The sequence below is a fragment of the Rhinopithecus bieti genome, unplaced genomic scaffold (genome assembly GCF_001698545.2).
Source record: "Rhinopithecus bieti isolate Rb0 unplaced genomic scaffold, ASM169854v2 scaffold_110, whole genome shotgun sequence".
NCBI lineage: Eukaryota > Metazoa > Chordata > Mammalia > Primates > Cercopithecidae > Rhinopithecus > Rhinopithecus bieti.
Window position 1 is genome coordinate 602916 of NW_016803311.1, and position 13178 is coordinate 616093.

At 39.5% G+C, this 13178-nt stretch overlaps 1 pseudogene; it reads right to left on the reverse strand.

Annotated features, from left to right (window-relative positions):
* Positions 1 to 1195: 1195 nt before the first annotated feature.
* LOC108530216 (40S ribosomal protein S26-like) overlaps positions 1196 to 13178 on the reverse strand; it is a 17586-nt pseudogene continuing 5603 nt past the window's right edge.

Below are 13178 nucleotides of genomic sequence, written 5' to 3' on the forward strand. Positions count from 1 at the left end.
TCCCTCTCTGAACTTTTTTGAATCCCTGCTTAATCTTCTCCACTTTTGGCATTCTTTTGCATACTTTGAGGTTCAAGGTTTTAACTGTTTCCTAATTTTACCATGTATTATGTTTGTGTTTGCGTTTCTCCTTCTCCTTGCTATTTTTGGATAATTTTCTAAGAGGCAATAGAGAAATTCTGCTTTTACACCCCTGTATTTAATTGAAAAGATGGAATCTGCATTTTGAAGGTTTCAGTGTGATAGATGACCTCAAGTTCTTTGATGTTCTTTCCATTGAGAGGTGGGGTCTACCTCCACTTCCCCTTGAATCTGGACTAGCGCCAGCCACTCACGCATATAACTAATTGAAGGTAGCAGAAATGACACAGCATAACTTTTGAGTTAAGTCAGAGAGGCCGTGCAGCTATTGCATTGTTTGCCGGTATACTTGCCCTTGGAGCCCTGAGCCATCATGTAAGAAGGCTGCCATGCTGAGAAAGCCTAAGCCACAGGGAGAGGCCACATGGAAAAGCTTGGTTGATAATCCCAGTTAAGCCCAGCATTCGAGTCATCCTAGCCCAGGTACCAGACATATCAGTGAAGAAGACTTCATCCGTAGACATTTGAGACATCCCCAACTGCTTAAACCTTTCCAGTGGCATCCCCCAGACATTGTGAAGCAGAAACATGCCATCCTCACTGCGCTCTGTTGGAATTCTTGACCCATGGAATCCTTAGGTGTAATAAAATGGCTGTTTTATGGCATTCATGTGAAGGAGGATTATTATACAGCAACAGACAATCAGAATGTCTGGTGAATCTTTTGCACAATAAAATTTGAAAACTACTGTCTGAGATAATTTTCACTGTACCCAAGAAAGTTGACGCCATGGTTGTATGGTGTTTTAACCTAGCTAAAGTCAAACAATTCTCAGAATTTCCTTCCTTGTATGGTTCCAGGTTGGAGCTGGCCACAGAAGAAATTTGTGCAAGCTTTTAAGGGTGGAAATGAAGAAGCAGTCACTTTTAATGCTCTAGAGGACAGTGTAGGGCATCAATTGCCATTGCAACCCAGACACATTATCACTGATCTACTGATTTACCTTGTTGGCATGGATCTGCAGCTCCTTCAGCTCATTTTTTTAAAAGTATAATTCCCATTTTATTTTTCTCCAGAGAATAGTCTGTCTTCAGCCTTTAAGAACTCAGCTCCTTACGTGGGTTTTGGTGCGGGTCGTGTGGCAGCATCCACAGGTCTAAATCTGGGTGGGGGTGTTCGGTCCTTATGGGATTCACGAAGTCAATTCCTGACTAATTTGTCATGAACTGGATAACTCACACAGTAACGCAGCTTCACATGCAGCTTGGGAAGCACATAGGCATCGAAGATGTTCATTTCAGGAACGTCCCTGACTGTTGCAGCCCCCACTGTGTTTCAAATGACGAATTTCTTCATGGCCTTGTCCTTGGGCACACATTGGGCACAGTTCGTGCAGCAAATAAGCTGCATGTGGCCGTGGCCCATTTTGGCACGACCATTGTTCCTTCTTTTCTTTGTCGTCTTGGAGGTATGGACTGGAGACTCCTTCAGTTCTTGATGGACCTCTTTGAGTACTGGGTCAGGTGAAAGTGCTGCTCCATGGTGAAATATGCCAAAGAGTAGGATAGTTAACAGAGCCTTGGGGCAAAACAGTAAAGGAATATTGCTGCTCATCTCACATTAAAAGCAAAAACCTGAAAAACATTTGGCCGTCTTTCTTGCTGAGGATTGAAAAGAATGCCCTTGCCAACTCCATAATGTAGACCAAGCAACACAGGGCTGTGTTGTCTATTTCAGTTAAGGTGCCATATTGCAATGTATCTGGGTTGCAGTGACAATGAGATGGCAGTTGTATATGGGACTACAACGTTGTTCAATTTTTATAGGTTTAAATTAGTGGTCCAGCAGGCAGTTAATTTTTTTCTTTTTATTTCTTTCAGGGCCAGAAAAGCAAATTAAATTGGAATGTGATGGAGACCACTATCCCTGCCTCCTTTCCTTCGTTAAAGGTGGCACTAATTTCTGTAATTCTTTTCAAGATGTGGCTTTCCTTCTGATATACCATCATGGCTGGAAGAGAAGACATAGGTGAGTTTAGAGGCTTCCACTGGGTCAATTTTACTGTAATAACTCTAATACAACAGGTCAAGAAAGAAATCTGAGGGCTTTTCCAGTTTTTAATTATAACCATCCCAATTATGCACTCAGGGGCCTGACCATCACTGGTAGGTTTATGTAGCCCATGTACCCACTGTGAAATAGACTGGGACAGGGACTCCATATATCTCCTGGCTTTCATAAGCTCCCACTCTAACCTGGGGACTATGCTGGCATTTCAGACCCCCTGGCAGAAGTATCAGCTAAGACTGTATGTCTAATGGCTCTCAAAAATCTGGGTGTTTCCCTTTTCCCTAGTATATCTGGAAAAGGCTGCAGGTCCCTTTGGGGAGGGAATGGGGGCATGCTTATTGTATGTATTTGCAGTGGCATTGCAGGATTCCTTATCAAGGAGGTTAGACTTCCTCTTCAATCAGTAGGCTTTAGTTCTGAGAACTGGCCTGAGATCTGAAATATAGGATTGCAATTATCCATTTGGTGACTGACATCAGCCTTTTGTTCACTAGCTTTCAATTTTTGTGTGGTTATATAAACCAAGTAGTAGTCTAATTGGTTGCCCTTCTGTATTGCTCTTATTGGCCATTGCCACAGATACTAGTAGGTGAAGAAACCTTGACTGTCACTCTAGCTTTGGTCTGTATCACAGTAATTATGCTCCTCCTGACTTTTAAGATTAGATGCCACCATCTGGTCTCTGCTATTCTTGAATCTTATCATCCCCATTGATAATAGCCCAATTCCATTGCAAAATCTCTTGCTCTCAAATGTACTAAGACATAAAATACACAGATGTACTAAGGGACAGTTATGGCTGACCTCAAAAGACGCTGGTGCCTCGCTACCACTGTTATTACTTCCTGTACTGGTTATTACTTTGGCCTTCCTGGGGGACCTAGTCAGTGTTGGGTTCTCTGATTCACATCGCAAAGGATTTTAATATGTATACCTTTCTGAACTTGTTGACACCTTTCTCAACACTCTGTTGAGGCAGTTCCAGCATCTCTATCTCATGAGAGATTGACACTGTATCCAAGCCTCGAGGAGTCGTCCCAACACCATTTTAGGACTGACTACAAGTGTCCTTATCAGGACATTAAGTTTCAAGTCACGAGTCATGAAAGAGTGCTCCCACATCATTATCTGCTCCCTTAGCTCACCTTATATTCTCCCTCCCCAGTCTAACATCCTTAAGCTCCACTCCCATACGCACTCCAATTAATATATGTTAACCAGGTCTTTAAACTTGTTGTATGTGTATATAATATGTTCAGGAGGAAGAATCTTCACTTGAGTTGTGCTGCGCCTTATTCCTGTCACTGGTTTGGAGGTAGTTAGGGAAGATAGAGTTAGGTCTTGAGAAGGACAAGCACCATTTTGTGAAGCACCTGCTTCACACGAGCCCTCTGCAAGGTCTCCTATTGAATGGCCGCTGTTCTCTTTTAATAAGGGGGAGGAACCTTAATCCTTCAGGTTGGTGAAAAAAAGCCTCAGTAGGTCTCTTCTGTCAAGGTCAAAGATCTGGTATGATAATCATGAGAATCAGAGACTAAGATGAGGATATTTGGTTCAAGGTGGTCAGGTTCATGCAACCAAATATCCTCATCTTAGTCTCTGATTCTCACGATTATCATACTAGATCTTTGACCTTGACAGAAGAGATCTATTGAGGCTATCATTCAGTATTCTTGGAGCTCTGCTAGACTGGCAATTCAATTCTGGGCTTGCTTTTGAATAGCATCTGCCCTGTGGCTACAAAGGATAAGAACCTCTTCAAACACTACCATGGAAGCTTTCTCACTTTCACAGTGTGTCTTGAGTTATCAACTTAACCTGCGCCCATCTATGGTTTTTTCCCCTTTTTCTTCAAGACCTCTAAAGCCGTGAACAAAAGTCAACCAAATTCATAGTTTGTATAATTATCTCTTTCCTGCTTATCCTACTTGGGGTTTTTCAAGGCTGACCAGTAAGTGACCCAGTCTCAGCATCTCAATCTGAGGGTCTGCTTTCTAGAGCTACTTCTTTATTTCACTGTTTTTAAATTGACAAATAAAAGTTGCATATATTTATGACATGCCACATAATTTTTGAAATATGTATATATTGTGGAACAGCTGAATTAACATATGTTTTATCTCACATACTTACTTTTTGTGGCAAGAACGCATAAAATCTACTCCTGGCAATTCTCAAGTACATCACACATTGTTATAACTATAACCATGTTTCACAATCACCATCTAACGTTGTTATATTCTATGATAAATCTCTTAAACTTATTCCTCCTATGAAACTGAAATTTTATATCTTTTGACTGACATCCTCCTTATTGACCTCCCTACCCCTCACCATTCTACTCTGCTTCAGTGAGTTTGATTTTTTTTAGATTTCACATCTAAGTGAGTTCATGTGGTACTTCTCTTTCTGGATCTGGCTTATTTCATTTAACAAAATGTCATTCAGATTCATCCATGTTATTGAAAAGGACAGGATTTCCTTGTTTTGTTTTCAAGACTGACTAGTATTCCATTATGCAGAGCTACTTCTAATACCAACTGTTTAGCCTAGGTTTCTTCAAAGTGCTGAGCCTGAGACAAGGCTTGTGCGATGGTCATTATTTTGGAAAATAATCCTTCAAAGAAGAATAAGGGAAGAACGAAGCAGGAAAGGAGGGAAAGATAACTTAAGAGCACCTTACTGAGTGGATGGCACTGTGGAGAACTGGAGATTAATCCTTGTTAGGGACCCTCTGGGAAGTCATGTGCAGCACACTTAAGAATCATCTACTTGAAGGGGAAGAAGGGAATATTTATCACTGACTCCTGTACAATGCTGGCTGAGGATTGTCCCATGGGATATAACTCTCACATTTCCATTTTTGGAAAAAAGTATTTGGTTATTTTTTATCTTTTAAAGATGATCAATGAGACTTTTAAAAAAGTATCATTATGAACTTATGGATTTTAATATATTTAAGTCTCTCTGTTGTAATCATTATTCTTATTGATAATGTCCCATCTTTGGCTATTGTGAGTGCCTTCAAATTGGTTCCTGTGACCTTTTAACCTGAATCCAGCAGACTTTAGTAGCTTCCTTGTTTTCTAGCATGACAAGGTCTTCTAGGCTCATTCCTGCTCCAGACACGAAATCATCCATTTTCCCAAGGAGCCCTTCAGAGATCACGATCTGGCACTAGAGGTCCTCACTGCTATTGGGTTGGTCAATGTATGAAGGCCTGTTTCCTGGACAGAGCTAGAAATATGTTTTTGTTTACGGGAAAGAGAAATACCTCATGAGTTAGTACTCATATTTCCAATTCAAATAAAATATTAGTTTTTCCTTATCTACCTTCTTTGATTTTATATTTGCACTTCTTTACTCTTACTAATTAGCATAATTACTTATTTGCTTGTTAAAAGAAAAACTTTAGACACAATTGAGCAAAGAGGGATTCACAAATCGGGGCGCGTTCCCATCTCCTGGAGCCAGAATCGGTTTGGAGTAACTGTGGAGCTGTCACGTGGTTGGATAATATTTATGGACAGAAAAAGGAAAGTGGTGAACAGAAAACAGAAGTGAGGTACAGAAACAACTGGGTTGGTTACAGCTCAGTGTTTGCCTTGTTTGAACATGGTTTCAACAGTTGGCAACCTGTGATAGGTTACAGTCTGTTTACATATCCAATTAGGTTACAGTCCACTTTAGGTCAAACTTAAAATATGCAAGGAGGCAGCTTTAACTTAACACAGTTTAACCTGTTCTATTTGTATATATAATTGTTTCAAACATCATTACAAAATTACTTATTTTCTATGCCCTATCATATATGTGTGTATGTTAGTTTGATACTCACCATATCAATATTGTTATTAACAAATGAGCCCTGAATACAATGTAAGATTTCTTTGCAATTCTATTTTTCCCTTAGAATATATCCCACTAGGAGGGTACAGTCAAATTAATATGTTTTGAAGTTATTGAATTAATTAGATATCACTTTCTCTATATGTTAATAGTTAAACCATCAACTTAGTATTTGTTCTCAATTTTTAGGAACTGATATTTTCTCACCTTTATTTAATTTTATTTTTAAATTATGTAAACCATTTATGTGGTTTGTAAGTCAAAGCTCTAAAACAAAGTATATTCAGAGAAGTTTAACTCTTCTTTTTTTTTTTTTTTTTTTTTTGAGACGGGAGTCTCGGCTCTGGTCCACCCAGGCTGGAGTGCAGTGGCCCATATCTCAGCTCACTGCAAGGCCTCCGGCCTCCCCGGGTTTACGCCATTCTCCTGGGCCTCGAGCCCTCCCAAGTAGCTTGGGGGACTACCAGGGCGGGCCCGCACCTCCGGCCCGGCTACGTTTTTTTTTTTTTTTTTGGTATTTTTTAGTAGAGAGTGGTTTCAACCATGTTAGCCAGGGATGTTCTCGATCTCCTGACCTCATTGGATCCGCCTGTCTTTGGGCCTCCCCAAAGTGGCTGAGGCTTGAGCCACCGTGCCCAGCCTCGAGAAGTTTAACTTCTAACCCTATTCCCTCTAACTTGTTTTTTCCTTCCATTTTTCATTAGAGTTTAATTTATTCTTCCAGTTTTTTGTTTGTTTGTTTTTGTAGAGACGGGGTCTTGCTCTGTCACCCAGCATCGAGCGCAGTGGCATGATCACAGCTCCCTGTAACCTTGAACCCCTGGGCTCAAGCAATCCTCCCACCTTGGCCTCCCAAAGTGTTGGGATTACAGGTATGAGTCACTGTGCCTAGCCCCTTATTCTTCCATTAAAAAAATCTATATATATGTATACATAGATATACTGGCATTCCTTCCTTTCTTAGATAAAAGGTAGGCTACTATACACCTTAATCTGCACCTTGCTTTTTTTCACTTAATCGTACTTCATGCAATTCACTTCGTGATGATGCTTAGAGATTGCATTCCTTTCTAGAGCTTCACAATTCTCCTTTTTGTGAACTTATTGAGATATAAATTGAAGACGGTGCAAGCAGATTTGGAAAGCAACTGAGTCCTTAACTAGAAGGATAGATTTATCACTTGTTGCAATGTGGAAGACTGCAAAAGGAACACATTTTTGGAGAAATATCAGAAATTTAGTGGACATATTTTGCTTGAGATGTCTATTAGACATGTAAGAAGAACTACAAATAGACAGTTTTGAATACCCTAGTCTAGAATTCAAGGGTGAGGTCCAGGCTAGACATATAATTTGGAAGTTAATAGCTGGGGAGTTTGGTGAAAGAATGGAAGAGTAAATGCTCTAGGCTGGTCATTTCTCCCCTGATTTTATTAACTCCTAAAAGCAGGAGATTTGGATTGCCTGTTTTTAGCCCCTGGACTCCTGTTTCACTGATTTCCATGGTGAACAGGTAGGCAATCACTGTCTGCAAGCAGAGTAGGAAAGGCGCAAGAGGAAAATGCTATCTTGTTCTCGCTAACCTATGCCCCCTGCCAGTCTTCTCTCCTGGGCTATTGTCAACCCTTCTTCCCCCACCCTCTTCAGGTGCAGAACTTCCATCTCCCAGGGTTTCTTACTGTTGATGTAATTAGTTCCTGGAATCTATGCTTCCTTCTGAGCTTCTGCTTGTTTGATTCTGGGGAAGGAAGCCGGTAACCCATGCCAGTTTTCCATCTTTGCAGGAACTCGAAATTCTATTAGATTTTAAAAATTAAACAGGGGAAATAATTTTTTTTAAGAGAAAAAAGATGAGGAAACTGATTTATCATCTCTTTCAAATATCCTGTGGAACTATTCCAAGGAGATTGATTCTGATTAGACTCAGCCTGGGGAAAACAGCGATTCAACAAAGCTGGAAACTGCGTACCGGCTAAGAAAATAAAGAACTGACTACTTGCCAGGAAGGAAAAAGTATTCTATGTGAAGACACGCTTTAACTCTAAAACCTTTCTGAAATTTTACCTTGGGTAAACATGTATAGTATATCCTTAAAAGCTACATTTCCCCAGCCTACGGTAAACAAGTGGAAAGATACCAAGTTCATCACAAATTATTTCTCTTCAATCTTGTATGATTCACTACTGTTATGTAGAGAAAATGTTTTAATATTATAAAGTCAAGCATAAAAACCTACAATCAAAATTAAATATGCTGAACATTAAAACAAACAGGAGAGGTAGTTTATAAAGTTAAACTAAATGACATAATTGGAAGTTAATAAAACTTAAATAGATCTTAGAAAAGTTTTCTGATGGAAATTAATATCTACATTTTATATAGTTTCTCTTAATTGACTATGTCCTTAGTATACTCTGTTTTTTTGTTTTCTATTTTGTGCTGGTGGCTTTTAAACAATTTTTACAAGAAATATGTTTATTATCTACCAATACAGATGAAAAAGGAGTCAAAAGTGAAAGTTCCCCTATGATAGCAGAACCTTCCCTTCATGAATGCAAGGCAACATGCCTCCCAGAGATAACTGCCCTTGACAGCTTAGTATTTATCTTTCCAGACTTTAGAAACTCAAATTAACATTTTCACATATACACGCATATATTGAATACATACGTATTTCAGATATATGTAGAGAGATAGTTACATCTCTATGTATCTGAAACTTACGATGGGTATGTTTCTATATTATTAGTACATTTAGATCTATGTCTTTATTTGAAATAGCTAAAATTGATTGTGCACATATATTTATAAATTATATTTTATTTCATTGAAAAATACACACAAAAAAAGAAAATTAAAATGAATCTGCCTGTGGTCCCAGCTACCCTGGAGGTGGAGGTGGGAGGCTTGGGCCTGGGAGGTGGAGGTTGCAGTGAGCCAAGATTGTACCACTGCACTCCAGCTTGGGTGACAGAGCAAGACCCTGTCTCAAAAATAAAATAAAATAAAATAATACAAAAAAAAAAATAGAATAAAATGAACCATATCTTTTATTCCTTTTAAAATAAGACATTATAAAATAATCTGAAAAAGTAGTATCTGGTCATTGGTCCCGGTTGTATCTCTTCTTTTCTATGTTGCCAGTTTGTATTATTTGCACATTCACTAAAAGAGAGAAGAAATTCACAGATCTGTAAGGCTAAGGTGTAAAAAGGAATACATTTGTAATGGAAGCAAATAAACTCTTGAATTCCTGGTCTTTAAGACTGGGGAGTGGAGGAAAATATATTCAACAGTTTATCAAATGAGAGAACAGAGATGGAGGATTAAAATTAAGGTTAAAAAGAGAATTTGAAAGCAATTATATGGGACAGGCAGAAAACTTCATGCAAAACCCTTTCTTTAAAATGTTTACTGTTATTTAAGGTTGGTTTTGTAATGAAGAAAATAGCTTCATTCTTAGAAATGAGAACAAACTTCAGGTTTTTCAGGCCAACCAATGTAGAAAAACAAGAAGTGAGTTCTGTGATGAGACAGGTTGAAGTAGCCTCCAGTACATTTACTTCTCTAAAAATAGCCATTTTTTTCATGACAAAATAGCTACAAAAGAATAATGAAAATTGCCATTCTTGGTCTTTAAGCCTGTACTAGTGGAAATGGAAATTTTCTCAGCTTTTAGAGTCCATATCTAAGGTCTTTAAAGACCTAAAGCCCATGCAGTGAGAGAGAAAACATTTGTGAGAGGCAGGAGGAATTAACTCCATAAAGAAATACCTCTCAAGGGAATGTAAAGCTTGATTGCAGAAGTGAGTATTAGCCTCAAAGGAAAACCTTTTGCAGTAAAATGATAAAACTTCATGTACTTAAGGCAAAGGGAAGGGGAAATTTCTTTTTTGTTTTGAGACAGAGTCTTGCTCAGGCTGGAGTCGCTCAGGCTGGAGTGCAGGGGTGTGATCATAGCTCACTGCAGCCTCAACCTGCCAGCTCAAGCAATTCTCCCACCTCAGCCTCCTGAGTAGCTATGATCACAGACACGTGCCACCATGCCTGGCTAATTTTTTTTCTTTTGTAGAGATGGGGTCTTGCCATGCTGTCCATGCTGTATTTTTGATAAAAACAAGGAAATAGCCTCAAGCGAAATTTTCGAAGAACCCTGCATCAATATTTCAGGCATTTTCAGGGTTGATGTATGGAGCAGGGATTCAGCATTGCTGTCTCTGTCTTCAGAAGACAGCATCAGTTCTCCTGGGAGGCAGTCACAGGTCCAGTCTCCAAGCCCTACAACAGCGGCTATCTGCCGCGTGCCGAGTTCTGGGGAGCTGAGGATGTCCCAGCAGAGATAACATGACTGAGGATTAAAGAAGCAATTGCTACTCACTGGGGATTAGATTTGCAGACTTCTGAGATCCCTTCCAACATTGAGATCAAATGTTATTAAAAGAAACAACCACACACACCCACAAATCCCCTGCAGCAGGGCTGAAATTGGACCTGGGAAGGGGTGGGGTGGGGTGGCTATGTGGGGTGGGGGGATGGCAGGGATGGGGGAAGACCTGGGGAAGTATTTCTAGCAGAGCCTCATCAGTAGAAACAGTTTGGTTTCAAATGTATAGCTAAATTCCCCGGCATGTGGTTGGGGCAGGTTCCCCAAGGAGAGAAACAGGGAATAGCAGGGGTGTGCTTCCTCAGTTGGCATTGCAGCCACTGGAGGGGACTTAGATTTCAAGGAGGACACCCCATAGCGTGGCATTCTCTGAGGCATAAGGCTCAGAATTAGGGCCCCTTTTGTGTGAGGGCTGTACTGCTCTTCACTCTAAAATTGTCCTTCTGGATTTACTGAGAAGGCATGAAATTAAAGTTGGTAGGTGAACAATATCTCTGGCAAATACATGGTGTTTAGGAGTAAAGAAGTTTTTTTGTTTCTTATTCCATCTTAAACTAAATGTTTGTCAAATTTGCTCCTGCATTTCTTCACTTAAATTAAAACTGAAGAACATGTAGTTTTTTGAGTACCAGAAATTGCGAGAGATGATAGATCACCAGTGAGATGAATATTTTAAAGCCTGAGTAATGATGTAATGGAAGATAGATTGAAAGTTAAATTGTTATTCTACTTGGAAAGAATTATGTAATACAAAACTAAAGGGCAATACAATTCTTCAGTGTCTAATATTTTAGCCCGAGTTTCAAGGTGAAAGAGAAAAGATGTATACAGATTTTCTCAATAAGAAAACTCAATTATAAGTTTTTATGGCTGAGAAAAAAATGTGTAGTCTTAAAGAACAAGTTTGGGTTATGTGAAAGTTCTCTATGAGAAATCTATTTGTCTCAGAACCTCTATTACTGAAGGAGAAAGTAGCTTTATGCAAATAAAATCTCTGGAATAAGACAACAGTTTCATGACTTTCAGGCCAAGGCATAAAAAGAAATACAGAAATAAATATTTTTTTCACTGAAATAGTACGTTATGCACAATCTCCTGAATAAAAGAATAAAATCCTAGATTTTTGAGGCAGAGGGTGGTGGGGGGTAGGATGAAAATAAAGTATTTGTGATGGTAATAAGAAAACAGCTTCATGTGAATCTCTCTAAGAATCCTACTTTAAAATCTTTAAGCTATTGACAAGGCAAAACAAACAAACAGCCAAAGAAACCAAACAAGTCTTTAACTCCAGAGTAAAAGAAAGAATGAAAATGAAATGTCTAATTTCATGGAAAGGTAATTCCATGCAATATCATCTCTCTAAGAAATTCTCCTGGGTTTCATTTTCAGGCTCTTCCAAAATTAGGACAAGAGCCCTTTCTTACCTAGGCTGTACCTTGGTTCTTTTGATCTTGAGATAGAAATTTCAGACACGGAGGCACAGAGGCCATTAGAGAATTTCTTATCACCTTTATCCTCAACATACAGTACCAAGTATGACCCTTGTGGCTCCTGTCCTCTGCCTGAAGAGGCCTCTTTGAAGTTTCCAGTGGTCCTTGGCCCACACGTGGTGTGTCTTTGTTCATCAGGACATGGAAGACAGGTTGCCGACCCCTTGCAATTAAGTGTCTACAGGCACAACCTAGTGACTATTTCAAGAAGGATTGCTTTTCGCTTCAAATATATTACTTTGTTCAAAGCAGATCCTGTGGGCTTACAGAGATATCGGATCTTATCCTCTACTTCATTTGGTTCACCGAAGGACAAGTGTATGCCTGTCCTCTTAGAAACATGAAAAAATACAAAGCACAATTTCTCAGCAAAGAGGGACTCTTCATGGTAAAGTTGTGGGGGAAAAAAAAAAAAGTCGACGTTTTCCTCTTTGTGTCAGATGTACAGCCTGGCTTTTGGGAAGAGGTTTACAAATCTTGCAGTGCCTTGTTTAAGAACAATAATTAGAAATGGTCTGTTAATCCCATCTGCTTCCCAGGAGGAGGAAGAGTCACTACAGGGATGGATTAGGGCCTCTCTCCAATCCTACATAGGGACATCTGCAAAGACTCTCGCAGTAAATGTTAAAAGCTTGGCTAGAGAAGAAGAAAGTCGCCTTAAAGAGAATCTCTCTAAGATAGAGCAAGAAGTAGATAAGATAATACTACTGGGCAAATATACTATATAAGAGAACAAAAATTCACATCTACTAAGTAGAGATAAACCTAAGGAATATTTATGATTACTGAAGGTTCAGGGGACTCAGTAAATTAATACCCATCTTCTCTGCATAGCTCTGAACTGGCAATAGACTGAAGAGATGGGCAGATGGAGATAAAATATCAGCTTCACTATTGAGAGAAAGCTATGCTGAATGACATGGCTTAGATCTGTTGCAAAAGGGGCTTGCAAATTCTTTCTTTGAATTGGAGAGGTGTACTCAGGCTAACACAGCTGGACAACTGAAGGCCCTTAAACCACAGCAGAGTAGAACAAAGTGTGTGCTCTCTGAAGGCAGGCACATTACCCTTTAGTCTTTTCTTCCTTGATCTCTCTGTGGCATTTAAAATAATTGACCACGCTTTTCCCACAAACACTTTTTTGCTTGGTTTCGGGGACACCAAATTTTCCTGGTTATCCTCTGATCGTACTGGCTATGCCTGCTGCTTTCCCTGGCTGGTTCCTCCTCTTCTCCCTGAACTGTGAATGTTGAAATGCTGCAGCGTTCACTCTCCCCTCCTCTCCTGCCTCACACATGCTTTT